Here is a 12,955-nt window from a genome sequence, read left to right as displayed (position 1 = left end):
GTGGTCTCCTTGCTCTTTCTTTCACACCAGCTATTGGGATGCTTTGGGGCAGAGACCTTTAAGCTGTGTTAATGGTTGGTGTGTAAGGTTTGCGTGTTTGAATGCAGGGCTTTGGCCAGAACGGGAGGTCTGTGGCATAGGGGAATTTGTTCATTTATATTTTTCCTTCTGTTGATTCTGGTTTAAAGTGCCCCCCAAGTTCCATCCTGCGTTACATGTATGTGCAGCAGAGCCCAGGAGCTATAAACCCTTGTGGCAGGGAAAACTGCCCCGAGGGACTTATGTTTTTACATGCAGCATAATGCTGCTGTCGTTAGATGCTTCGGCGTGATTCACGGTCTAACTTCACAGCCCACAAATAACTGTTTTAGCAGATTATAAAAGGTGTGGGGCTAATCCCTTATTTATGTCTCAAGAGGCAGCGTGGTGTAGAAGAAGGAGTTTGGGACTAAGAGTGAGAACTCTAGTGCTGATTTACTGTGTAAGTCTAGGCACAACTCTTTGCCATTGCTTCCCTTAGATATGAAAAGGGGCTAATCTGCCTGATGCCCTTCTAAGGGCTGTTTGGAGGCTTGCTCTGTGAACAGCACTATGAAGATGCCAAGCACTATTAGTGCTAAGCTTTACTGTTGCCTTTGTCATTGTGAGGGATCATGAAGTGCTTTGTGGATGCTGGGCCAAATGAAAAGGTGATGTAAACAGTGGGGATCGGGGTGTAACTTACTTGCCTGGGGCAGAAGGCAGATTTGTAGCTGGAGTGGAGACTGCTTTTTCTCCTGTTTCTACTTCACCCCTGATCTCGAGCCCTCTTAGCCTGGTGACAGCCCCATGGTATCACACTCACTTTCGCTAGCTCGGTTCAAGTTCCACCCATGTACACTAATTTATCTCTGACACCATTTAATCTGCCTCGGAATTCACCCTTTTCTGGGTCTTTAATGATCACGTGTGGGCAAGCTTAATTTTTCCAAGAAGGTTGTGGCATCGTACCCTTCTCAGCCTATGCTGGGGCCTGCAGCTCAGCTGTCTTGGAGGAAATAGTACTCCCTGTGGGCAGGTCTACACTTAAAATGCTGCATCGGTGCAGCCGTGCCACAGTAACACGTAAATAAAGACGCTCCTACGCCGATGGGAGATCTTCTGTTGGTGGAGTTAATCCACCTCCCCGAAAGGCAGTAGCTATGTCAGCAGGAGAAGCTCTCCCATCAGTTAACCTGCACTAAAACCCTCTAGCATAGATAAACCCTTGTCTTACAATTTGCTAAGCCCATAAAGTTCAAATGAATTGTGGATGGACTCTACTTGTGGAGTATTGAGTAAAAGTCAACTGTAATGTAGACCCACTTCTACTCAAGGAGGGCTTTGCTGATCTAGCTGTACTGGTGTGATATACTGGCCAAGAGCTCCTAGTGCAGATGCAGTTGTGCTTTTAGTAGTATAACTTATTCCAACAAGCAAAAGGACATCCTTGCTGGTATAATCTCGCCTACACTCACTGTGCCTTTTGCCAATACAGCAGATCATGCCTCAGATGTTTGCAGGATAGATCTGCCTGTAGAAGGGCTCGGCTGAGGCTCGTCCCACCGCCTCACAATAGTTCGCTCTGGGCCCAAGCCCTGGGTCAGGGCTGGCCAGTAAACACACAGTCAGGAGCTCGGGCCCTTAGGCAGGGGCTGAGCCAATAGTTCAATAGGAGCCCTGGCCCTAGGGCAGGGCAGCAAACACACAGTCAGGAGCTCAGGCTTCTGAGCGTCTGGTGCGAGGGGGAGACGGCCACCCGTGAGTAGGGTGGCAGGGGGGACGGAGGCCCACCCGCTCCACTGCGTCCCAGCCCGGTGCCCTAGCAGCAGCAGACTTGCTGCTGCAGCAGTGGGGATCCTGACCGCAACACACTGACATTGGTTCTGGCCCTGCTGCTCAAATAAATTTGTTAGTCTCTAAGGTGCCACAAGGACTCCTTGTTCTTTTTTTCTAGATTGTGCCATTTGTGTTCAGGTTTTCAGCCTGGATAGGGGCTGCATTTCTGCAAGTTGCCTGAAGATGGCAGTGTTGTACTATAATCATTGGAGTAGGGTAGAATAACTGTGATACTCAGACCTTAATGGTTCAGGAGCCAAATTAGGGATCGGCATTACCTAAAAGTCTCAGCAGTGTGAATCCATGGTTTCACTTACTATAGTACTATATATTCATATTGAAGCAGCATGGCAGGGGAAATATTTAGTGTGTGTGTGTGTGTATGTATGTATATACTGTAATATAAAAACTCCCCCAGCAAAATGACTAGCGAAGTATTATTATTTTATCAACTACAATTGGATCATAACAAAGTAAAAGCATCCTGATTGGCTAATAACTTAGAATGGTTAATAATTAAATCACCCAGTGTTTTAATATCATGTGCTGCAAAGAGCCACTTGCAGCTTGTGAACCACACTGTGAGTATCACTGTTGTATGGTAATGGGGGCCATATAAGTACCTAAGACAGCTAGATGATACAGTATTATCCTGCCAGCTGCGATCTCCATGCACAAAATGAACCGGACAGAGTTCCCTCCGAATTATCCTTCACAGTTCATTCTACAGAGGGCAGAGATGGGGATGTCTGGAGAAGCTGCTCTTCTCCCCAGTGAGCTGGTTCCGTTCAGCACCAGAATGGCTGCTCTTTCCGATCGGGATTGACCATGCCAGTTCACCGCTGCCTAGAGTGGGGTCACTTGAGAAGGCATCCTGGACTCCTAGCCCAGCTGAACTTGCTTTTGTCTCCTTCATTGCGACAATTTCTCTGTAGGTTGGAGAGAGGTGAGAATGCTCAGCGGATCGGACGTACATTGCACTTTGGAAACTTCTTTCTTGGATAATGGTGGTAAAGTTGCCTGTAACTGAAAAGCCTTAATGACATTGGTGTATTGAGGGAAAACCGCTGGCTCAGGAGTGCTAAGAGCAGAACCCACCCCCTCCTCCATCTGCTCAAGCTCAAGGGGAAGGGGAATGGATACAGACTAGTGGGGCATCCCCAGTTAACCAGAACATAGGCCTCCTAGTCTAAAAGCTGGAAGACCAGGCTGAGCTGCTCCTGTACCGGTACAATCAGGGGAGCGGGGATAGAGTGTAGCCTGGTGTTACATATAGGGGATGAGATGACCCAGACCAAAATAGGAAGGACTGGGAAGGTTCAGAATCCTCCTATATCTTTCTCCCAGGCCGACCCAGAATCCCAGCTCCAAACACCCTACACAGTTTTGCTGTATGTGAGATCTGGATCCAGATAAGAACTATGGGGCTTGGAAAACAAACTCTGGATGCAGGGAAGCCGCTCGTGTAGAAGCCACCAACTGTTTGTAAGGCTTGCTGGGCCTCGTTGCTTTCACCCGGAGCGGGAGAGAACATGACAGAGCAGCTAATCCACAGCTAATGCTCCCAAGATGGCCTTGTGCGTGGCAGGAGTATCATTTTCAAATTGAGAATGTGGATCTGCAGGTGCAAAGGGACTCCCACGGCCATGCAGCTTGAAGGGGTAGGTGCTCCTGGACAGCAGCAGGTCTCTTTGTGGAATCCTCCAATGCATCATTCACACAGTGTTGTCACCTTATTCAAAGCGCTTTGCAAAACCCTACAAGTTAGGGCCAGGACCTCATGATGTTTACTACATATGCCCTGGTCCATGTGGGGAGGACCTTGTGGAGAGCCCCACTGGGGTCCTTGTGTATGGATCAGGATTGGGGCCTCAGGTGAGGACACACACATGGACCGTGCCATTGGGAAGATTCACGAAAGGCAGGGCCTTACGTGCTCCACTGCAAATGCAGGACAAATTCTACAACAAGATTCCTGCATCCGGCGGCAACCCTAGCACGGCAGCGCTGGATATCTTGTTGCAGCGTTGGCTGAATTAACTGATTTTTAATGAAATTAAATATGAGAATGAATAATTCAGTCAGCACTGTGTATCCCTCTCGTTGTGTAACAGGAGATACTGTTCGGTTTATCTTAAATGGCCCCATAGCATTTAATTTTCAGTGTGCTGCAGACCTCGGTGTTGGAAATGCAGGGCTGAATCACAGAGGTGGTCCAGGAGGGAGCTGGAGGCTTTGGCCTTTGAGGAGGGGGCAGCTAGGATTGTGGGCACCTGGGAAGGGGTGGAAGGAAGTTTGGGCTTGTGGGACAGGGATATTAGTTGGGTGTTCACTGACCAACAATGTCATAGTTACCAGTTCTGACACATCAGTCTTCAGACTTAACTTGCTGCTGAGATAATATTTTAATACTAATTCCTCGGTCTTATACAGCACTTTTCATCAATAGACCTCAAAGTGCTTTGCAAAGCTGGTCTGTCTGCATCATTGTCAGACGAATGAGGCGGTTCACCCTTCTCAGAGCCATTGCTTCAGGCTCTCTGCAGACTCAGCTCAGTGCCTCCGTTTGCTCTCCCTTCAAATTGGGAAGGTTCTCTTTGCAGCTAGAAAAGAAAAGCTTAAATTCTGGAGCACAGTTCTGCAGCTGACGGATGCAGGGCCCTGGTGGATGGAGACATATGCACACGCTTTAGCATGGCTGTGCTGTCTTTTTGTCTTCAAAGAAATTCAGGCTCTAAGAGAGAGAGGTCAGAAAACAGCTGCTGATTTGAGCCTTGCCTCAATGGGGGAAGCCATGAGTCTCCTCTGGGGTAAACAAGTGACGCAGCTAAATGACTGCAGATTAATTTCTAATGTAAGGATTAAGTAGTGACAGACGTGCCCTGGCAGGCGATGGTGGAAATGTACCTTTGAAGAGAGCCATCCAGCCCTACCTTGCATTCTTAAAGCTTTCGCCACTGATGGCTTAATAAGCTTATTCAGGTCAGACGCTGAGGAATAAGCTTACAATGGAGTGTGAGCAAGCGGTGCATCATGGGTGATACACAAATATCCGCCTGTGTGAAAAAAATGTGCAGTATCTGCACAGGTTTTGTGTAGGTGCCGTAAAATGAGTTTGTGTTTATACAGCTGCCTTAACCGTCAGATCTCAAAGCACCCTTCCAAATATCAGTTACCTCTGACAGTGCTCCTCGGAGCTTAGTCTGTGTTGTCCCCATTTCATGTCTGGGTAAACTGAGCCGCTGTCCCTTCATCACAGTTACACAGGAGCATATGTGCAGTAGGGGATCAAAACACAAGAAGCCTGCTCGCCAGTCTGTTGTTTTAATCACTAGCCTACCCCCTTCCCTGGTAGTTTGCCTTCAGATCACTTTTAATTCACTCACCTTTGGCTGCTTTGTTCTTGGAGTTTTGCTCCAGCTGGAATTACATATTTAAGGGATGAAATGCTGCTCTGACTTTTTGAGATTTTTCATTTTAAGGTGGAGCTAAATATCTACCCAGGTTAAAATCTATAGCTCCCAGATCTGCTAAAAAATTCATAAGGCTTAATAAAACTCTGGTACAGCTGGCTTATTGCGGCTGTATGTCTGAAGGAAACATAGAGATCAGCTCTGCCTAGAGTAACAGCCGTGCTTTACTGTCTGAAATAAGCCTTTTGCTCCTGTGTGTAACTGAGTAAGATCCAAAGTGAACCTGTTTATTGGGTTTTCTTTCAAATCTTCTTCCAGTGCAATCTCTAAAAACTGGCGCTGCTCCTCCTTTGTCTATACTTGCCTCTCCTGCCTTCTAAATCATATGACTGTCCATGTCCTAATCCAGACATTTCAGCAACCAACTGGGTGCTCTCTGATGGAGAAGTGTTTGGGGTGTGATCCAACACCCCACTGAAGTCAGTTGAAAAAGTCCCATTGTCTTCAAAAGACATTGGATCAGGTCTTGAGAGGTGGGTAGAGAAGGCTTCTGAGCCTTTGGATATAGAGAGCTTCTGAATCTCTGAACCTGGAATCCTCTGAGGAAGCATAGCTGGCCTCCAGCACTGAAGGATTGTTAAATAGCAAACACAAAGCCAGTTACAGACCAAGTTCCTCTGTTCCCTTGGAAACAGCCCTGCATGTGGAAATCTGTCCCGGATTCCAGGCTGTCGTTAGCCCCTGGGGCAAAAGATCAGCAGAGGTTTCCAAAGGGAAGTTTGCAGCCTTTGCTCAGACCCAAACGTTTTCACTTTTTAAAAAAACAAAAAAAACCCAAACCCATCCTGACACCGTCTGCTCTGTCCAGATTTGCTGTCATCCCTGCTGAGGCCAAAGTGATTTGAAAAATTAAAAATCCATGACACCGTTGTGTTGCTTCCCCCTGTGTTGCTCGTTAATCAGACGGACCTGCCGATAACGAATAAAGATGAATGCCCTGGTGAAGCAATGTGTCAGGCAACAGTTTGTCAAGCAGGAAAGTGAAGGCTGAAGCCCTCACAAAACGCAGAGGCTTTTCTTAACCTGAGAACTGAAAAAAAGCCAGGTACCCTGCATGGGTTTGAAAGTGACAAGAGCCTAGCGACTGACCAGAGCAGCGCCAGGTTTGAAGTGACAAGGAGGATCAGTGTCATGAAGTCTGCATTTCCAGTGAGGACTCTTCCATCGCCAGGGTAGCGCTGGTGCAGGTCTGCTGGCACAGCAATGCTGAGAGGCGCCAGTGTAAACGAGGCCTCTCCCCTATTAAAGTGGAACTTGGCTTGCAGTGAAGTTGATGTGTGTCAGGGTAAAGTGCTCTCACTGAGGGTCCTGCTGCGTTTGGGTTTGCTACGTGCTAGTTTCCCAACAAGGCAGAACTCCTACCTGAGTCTGTAAGACAACCCTCCCAAACGCAGCTGCACACGTGCCATTCCTTCTCCCTCCCCGTGTCAATGTATTTCTCTTCCTTCTCTCCACCATCCCTTGAAACGCTTTCCCAGCCTCGCTTCCTTAGATGCTTAATGGAACTGACCTTGTCAGGTAGTTTAGGCTGAGAAGCGATGGGTTTGGTTTGGTTCTTTTCATCACAAAAAGGGTCTAAAATCAGATAGTATGGAGGGAATGTTGTCATGAGACTGGAAAAAAAATCAATGAAAACAGTTTGTTTGACTTAAATCTTTCCCTGCAGTGTTTGCGGCTTGATATTGCGCCATTATTCTGGTGCCTGAGAATAAGGGAAGGAAAGTGACTAGTCCCTTTCATGTGAACTTACAAATCAGTTATTCAGTCTTGACACAGGAATCCATATTTCTCCTAAGACAGGCCCTGGCTGAAAGCAAATGAACAAGCAGTGCCTTTGTTTTGGTGGCAGAAAATGGAGAAGAGAAAGAATGCTTCATATAGCTTAGAGCTAACAGCACCGACTGCCTGCTTTGTACAGCAAAATGGTGATTCAGCGCTTAAATAGCAAAGCATGTGAATTAACCAGGGCACGTGGCTAAGGAAAATGTTTTTGGCAGGGCTGGCAAAAGGGGGAAAGTTGCAAGTACTCTAGATACAGAGGCTTAAACAGTTACAGTTCAAAGTGAACCACACAAGGGGAGTGAGAGGCAGGGGCGGCTCCAGGCCCCAGCACGCCAAGCGTGTGCTTGGGGCGGCAAGTCGCGGGGGGTGCTCTGCCGGCGCCGCGAGGGCGGCAGGCAGGCTGCCTCTGGCGGTTCGCCTGCGGAGGGTCTGCTGGTCCCGCGGCTTCGGTGGACCTCCCGCAGGCAAACCGCCGGAGGCAGCCTGCCTGCCGTGATGGGGCAGCAAAATCCCTAGAGCCGCCCCTGGTGAGAGGGTTAGTTAATGTGCAAGTGAAAATCCAGTGGCCACAACCCTACGTAGTAGAGGTGGGGAAGTTTGTAGTGGACCATAACTGATATAGGCAGCAGTGGCAGCTCAGGACTGGGCCCTGCTTCTTGGCTGGGCTTGGGGAGTGGGATGAATTCTCTTTCTCCTCTGTCACCCCAAATGATTGATCCTGCACAAAGCCCATTTGCTCAGGCTTTTGCGGGAAGGCGGAGTTTCACCCTATTTCAGTCTTTTTGTCCCTCTCTCGTAAGATCTGCTAATGCTACTTGCTTTGGGCAGAAGAACTCAGTTCTTTGGGCACCAAGAGAGGCTAGCTGTGCAAAAGCACTCATCATGCTGGATCCAGAGCTCTTGGGGAAACCTCTGGCTGTGAAGCCCTGGGAAACCTGGCCCTTTGTGCATTTGCCAGGAAAAGCCAAATAACCCAGCCCATTTTGCAGTCCTGCTGCTGGTAAATCTGCAAAGGCACCTCCCAAGAAAGAGGGAGAAATCTGCCTGCCAGCAACTTGATTTGTGGCATGGGTAATGGCCTGTTTCTGAAATAAACCGTATGTGTTTATTTAGATTTGTACAAGCTACGTGTGTCCCAAAACTTGTTAGCATATTTGTAAAACAGACAAACTTGCTGCCTATTTTGTCGAACAAGCGAACAGACAATTAACTGCATGCTGGGTGGTCTCTGTTTCCAATAAGGCCACGAGGCACTGTCGTGCTCTACGCTAATATCAGAGGGGTAGCCGTGTTAGTCTGGTTCTGTAGAAGCAGCAAAGAATCCTGCGTCACCTTATAGACTAACTGACGTCTGTTAGTCTATAAGGTGCCACAGGATTCTTTGCTGCTTCTACGCTAATAGGCGGTTTTGCAAGTTCAGGCTGATCAGGAAGAGGGGCTAATAAACCATGTCCCTGAGCACAGTTAGCTCTTGTCCCTATGGCTGATGTAGTGACTTCCAGTGAATAATAAATTACTCTCACTATGGCACTTTGGCCATTATATGCCACAGTGAAGTCATATTTCAACCCATGGGCAAGAGATTTCTAAGTCTGTATAAACCTCAGCTCCATTCAGGATAAATAAGGCTGGGAGTGACCCTGCTATAGATTCACTGGCTGTTTTATGTTATGGAGCTCAATAAAGCCCTAAAAAAGTCACACTTTTCTCCAGCTGACCTTTCTCCTCCCTTAAATTAGTTTTTAACTAAGCAGTTAATTACGCACAATGAAAACTAAGGCAAGGCTGAGTTGATTTCTTCCCCATGTGATCTGCCCTTGGCTTTCCAAAGGATTAATCACCCCCCGGTGCTAGAATCTCCTACCCAGGCTGTTTTCTTTGCCGTGGTCCTTTGGAACTTTGCAGGTCAGGGTTACAGGAAAAGGGGGAACTATTCTGGCAGGAGCAGTGGGGGGAGATGTAACAGGGCAGCTGGCTCATTTAATGAAGCAGGGCTCAGCTCTCTTGTTCCAGTCCAGGGGTGGCCAGTTGGGCTAATTAAGAAGGTGTGACCGCATAGCTCAGTGCTTTGAGCATTGGCCTGCTAAACCCAGGGTTGTGAGTTCAATCCTTGAGGTGGCCATTTAGGGATCTCAGGGAAAAAATCTGTCTGGGGATTGGTCCTGCTTTGAGCAGGGGGTTGGACTAGATACCTCCTGAGGTCCCTTCCAACCCTGATATTCTATGACCTGGGGGCTATCACAGGCCTGGTGAGAAGAGGCTGCCGGGGAGTCAGAGCAGACTGGTTTAATCAGGAAGACTGGGAGGTGAGAGCTGTCGCACAGGAAAGATGGTTCCTGGGGGAGGGCTGAAGGCAGCAGCAAAGAGTTTGCCGAAGCTGATGCCTGCTGGTTCTGAGCCGGAGCAGGCAGAAGGAAGGAGAGCAGCAGAGGGGCTTGCCCACTTGTGTCTAACTGGCTCCCAGAGGAGCCAGCAGAGCGTCTTTGGAAGCTCCCACGGGGAAGAGCAAGGTTGCACCCCAAAAGGAAGGTCTGGAGTGGCTATTCTAGCAAAAGGACAGAGGAGGACTGCAAGAGTCCAGGTCTGGTGGAAGTCCAGGATGGTGAGCATGGAGCTGGGTTTTTGAAGATTCCTTGCATGGGATTGATGTGGACAATGTTGTGGGGATTTTTGCGCTGGGTCGTTTGCACTGTGCTTTTGTTAATCAACTGTTGATGGAATGGAGAATAAGCTCTCATGGACTTACTGGGAACCCAAGAGGGAAGTTGAAGTGATGTGCCATGTCCAGGGCTGCGCTGAGGCCAGAAGTGGGTGCCTGGGAGGAGATCAGGAGGAGTAAGAGGAAAGATCCTGATGATGAAGAAGAGGGGAGGAGGAGAGGTCTTTGCCACTGAACTTCAGAGGCTGGAATCCTGTTTTATTTCTTTCTGTCTGAAGATGTGTTCTAATGTTTCTTTTCATGCAGCAACAAGGCAGGAATCTCAGGTTGCTCCATCAGCAACAAAGGCGTCAGCGCTGCACCTCCATGGCTCAGTTCTCTCTTCAGCAGCAATAGACCTGAGCTGGAAAGTTGGGATCCATCTATATCCACGTTTTCCCCCATTTAAGGGGTCATTGGAGCCCAGGGTTTGGCTCATTCCACTGCAGAGAGAGGGGAGCACTTGGGAAGCTTGGATCCAAGGCTAAACTGTCCCAAATTTTGTGGAGGTTCCAGCTCAGCCTTTCTCTGTTGGTCCGGCTTTATATCGCCAATAACCCTCCAGAAGCGGTGGCTGCGGGTGAGTCCTACTGTTTTAGAGAAGAATGCTTTCCCCTCTGCAAGGAACATCTCCACTCCCATGTGCATGGGGAACAGCCAACATTTCACACAGAGCTGCCTCATCCAGAGACATCTGTGTGCTCTTATCTCCGTTTTACAGGTGAAAAATCTGTGGCTCAGAGATGGGAACTGACGTGCACCAGCAAATGGAATCGAACCCGCCTCTTAACCTGCTCTGTGCACTTGCCTGCGGGGCTACCTGGTCTCTGCTTCCAAGCTGTCCACTGGAAAATTGCTAAGAGGGAAACTGCCATCCTCCTCTTTGCCAGGAGCGAAGGGGCCTGCAGTAAATATGAGAGCCCAAGAACTTTGCGGGAGAGCTGGGGCTATTTCTGATCATGACTTCAGCAGCAATGTGGCTGGAGCAGTGCTGCAGAATGGCTTATGCGGAGTCAGCAGGGCTGTATGCCTGGGTAACAATCAGCTGCTCCATTTGCATTCATCCTAAAGTATCACAGAGCTACAGACTTTACAGTTTAGAGCTTCAATAACTCTAGACCGTGATAATACAATATGAAACCCAGAAACTCAGGCTGGGAGCACTGTGTGTCAGTAATGGCCAGCTAGGCCACCGTGGTCATCACTGGACCTGCCAACCAGGAGCTCAACCCTCCCCACCCCCCATTTCTGTTGACCAGTACAGTGGGGGAAGTATGGCCTCCTTTGCCCTGCCATGGTACCTGGCTCATCATGTGCTGGCATAGAAGGGGTAGAGGGAAAGCTGTTTGCCTCCCTTCCCCAGCCTTGCACACCACACAGGGCTGGGCTCAACCAAGCCTCAAACTGCTGTCTCCCTTTCTGCTGTCCGCTGGGCAGGGGAGAGGGCGGCAGGGATCTGTGGATGGAACCATAGTATGCCCAAAACGGCTGCAATCATGTGGCAGGGGCCATTCTCCTCTCTGAGCTTTGGGGTGGGGAGTGGGGTGCATAAATGTGAATACAAATGGCAAATGGTACGATTTTCACATCTGGAATTATCCTCATTCCCTTGTTGCTGATTAATGAATTGAGGTAATTAAGGGGCCCCGTTCCCTGTGTATCTGAGTGCTTCCCAACAGTTAAAAAATAGAAAGACAATAATGATCTCTCTTCCATGCCGACCTGTAAGAAAAGCAGCTGATTATAGGGTCTTTGTTTGTTTTGTTTGTGTGTTGTGCATATCACTGCACGTGAAGAGCTTATCAAGGGGAAACATTTAGTTCTCATCCGAGGGGATCTGTGGTCATTCTGATCTCTTGTGGCAGTAGGTTCCATAGTCTAAGGGCTTGGCTGCACTTGCAAGTTAGAGCACATTAAAGCAGCCAAGGGCCTCCTAACTCATGACTCGTCCACACTGGCAAGGCACTTAGAACACTCTCACTCCGTGGCTAGAGCACTCCTGGTAATCCACCTGGTGAGAAGCATAACGCTTGGTGCGCCTCGGGTGAAACGCCCGGGCGTCAGTGTGAACGAGGTGTTGCATTACTGCGCTCTGATCGGCCTCCAGAAAGGTCCCATAATCCCCTTAAGTCAAGTGGCCACTCTTGTCATTGTTTTGGAATCACTGCAGGAATGCGGATATCAAAGCAAACCATTACTGTGGAATGGTGTGTGAGAGAGGGAGGCAGGGGAGAGGGGAATCTGCTGCTGTCTGAACTTACAAGACAGCATGCTGACATGCTCTCAGCCCCCCCCAAAACCCATCCACATACACACTCCCTGTCACATTCCACCCCCCCCCCCCATTTGAAAAGCACGTTGCAGCCACTTGCATGCTGGGATAGTTACCACAATGCACTGCTTTCTGTGGCCGCTGCAAGTGATGCAAATGTGGCCACACCAATGCGCTTGCAGCTTGTCAGTGTGGACAGACTGCAGTGCTTGCTCTACGAAGATGGGTTTAACTCAAAGCGCTCTACATTTGCAAGTGTAGCCATGCCCTAAGTATAGCCTCTATGAAAGTGCTGTCTCCAGTATGCCTGAACCTTCTCCCCTACTGGTCAGCAGTTTGTTTTGGTGGAAGGCAGCTGTTATAAGAGGCCATGGTTGCAGAGGGGAGAGATGCTGTCTCAGGGAGGCAGGGCCAGTTCCATAGAGGGGTTTGACTACCTGGTGATGAGCACATTTGGAAATAGACCAAATATACTCATAGAAACTGGAAAATAACTTCTTTTTTTCCAATTTGCTCCCTTTTAATTGAATATGTCCCTCCCTCCTGTTTTTCTAAAGGAGCGCAAAAGCTACTGTTTGTTTATGTGCTAGCAACAGGGGTGATGTCAGCAGGAATGTGCATGGCTGGGCAGAACAAATTGCCAGCAGGGGGAGCTCACTCATTTTTGGTGTGTCCCACCACAATGGTGTGGTGGCCTTTAGTTCCAGTTGGCATCTCCAAAACAGTGGATTTCAAGGTAAAAGTGGAATCTGCAGGCCAGGTTTTGATGATTTTTAAGTAAGGCCACCTTTTGAGCCTGGGCTACTTGATGGTGTTCGTCATAGGTTAGGGGTTTGATACAGGAGTGGGTGGGTGAGATTCTGTGGCCTGTGT

Source organism: Mauremys reevesii, linkage group 21 (assembly GCF_016161935.1).
Source record: "Mauremys reevesii isolate NIE-2019 linkage group 21, ASM1616193v1, whole genome shotgun sequence".
In the NCBI taxonomy this organism is placed as follows: domain Eukaryota; kingdom Metazoa; phylum Chordata; order Testudines; family Geoemydidae; genus Mauremys; species Mauremys reevesii.
The sequence above is the reverse complement of the archived record's forward strand: the minus strand, read 5'-3'. Positions refer to the sequence as shown.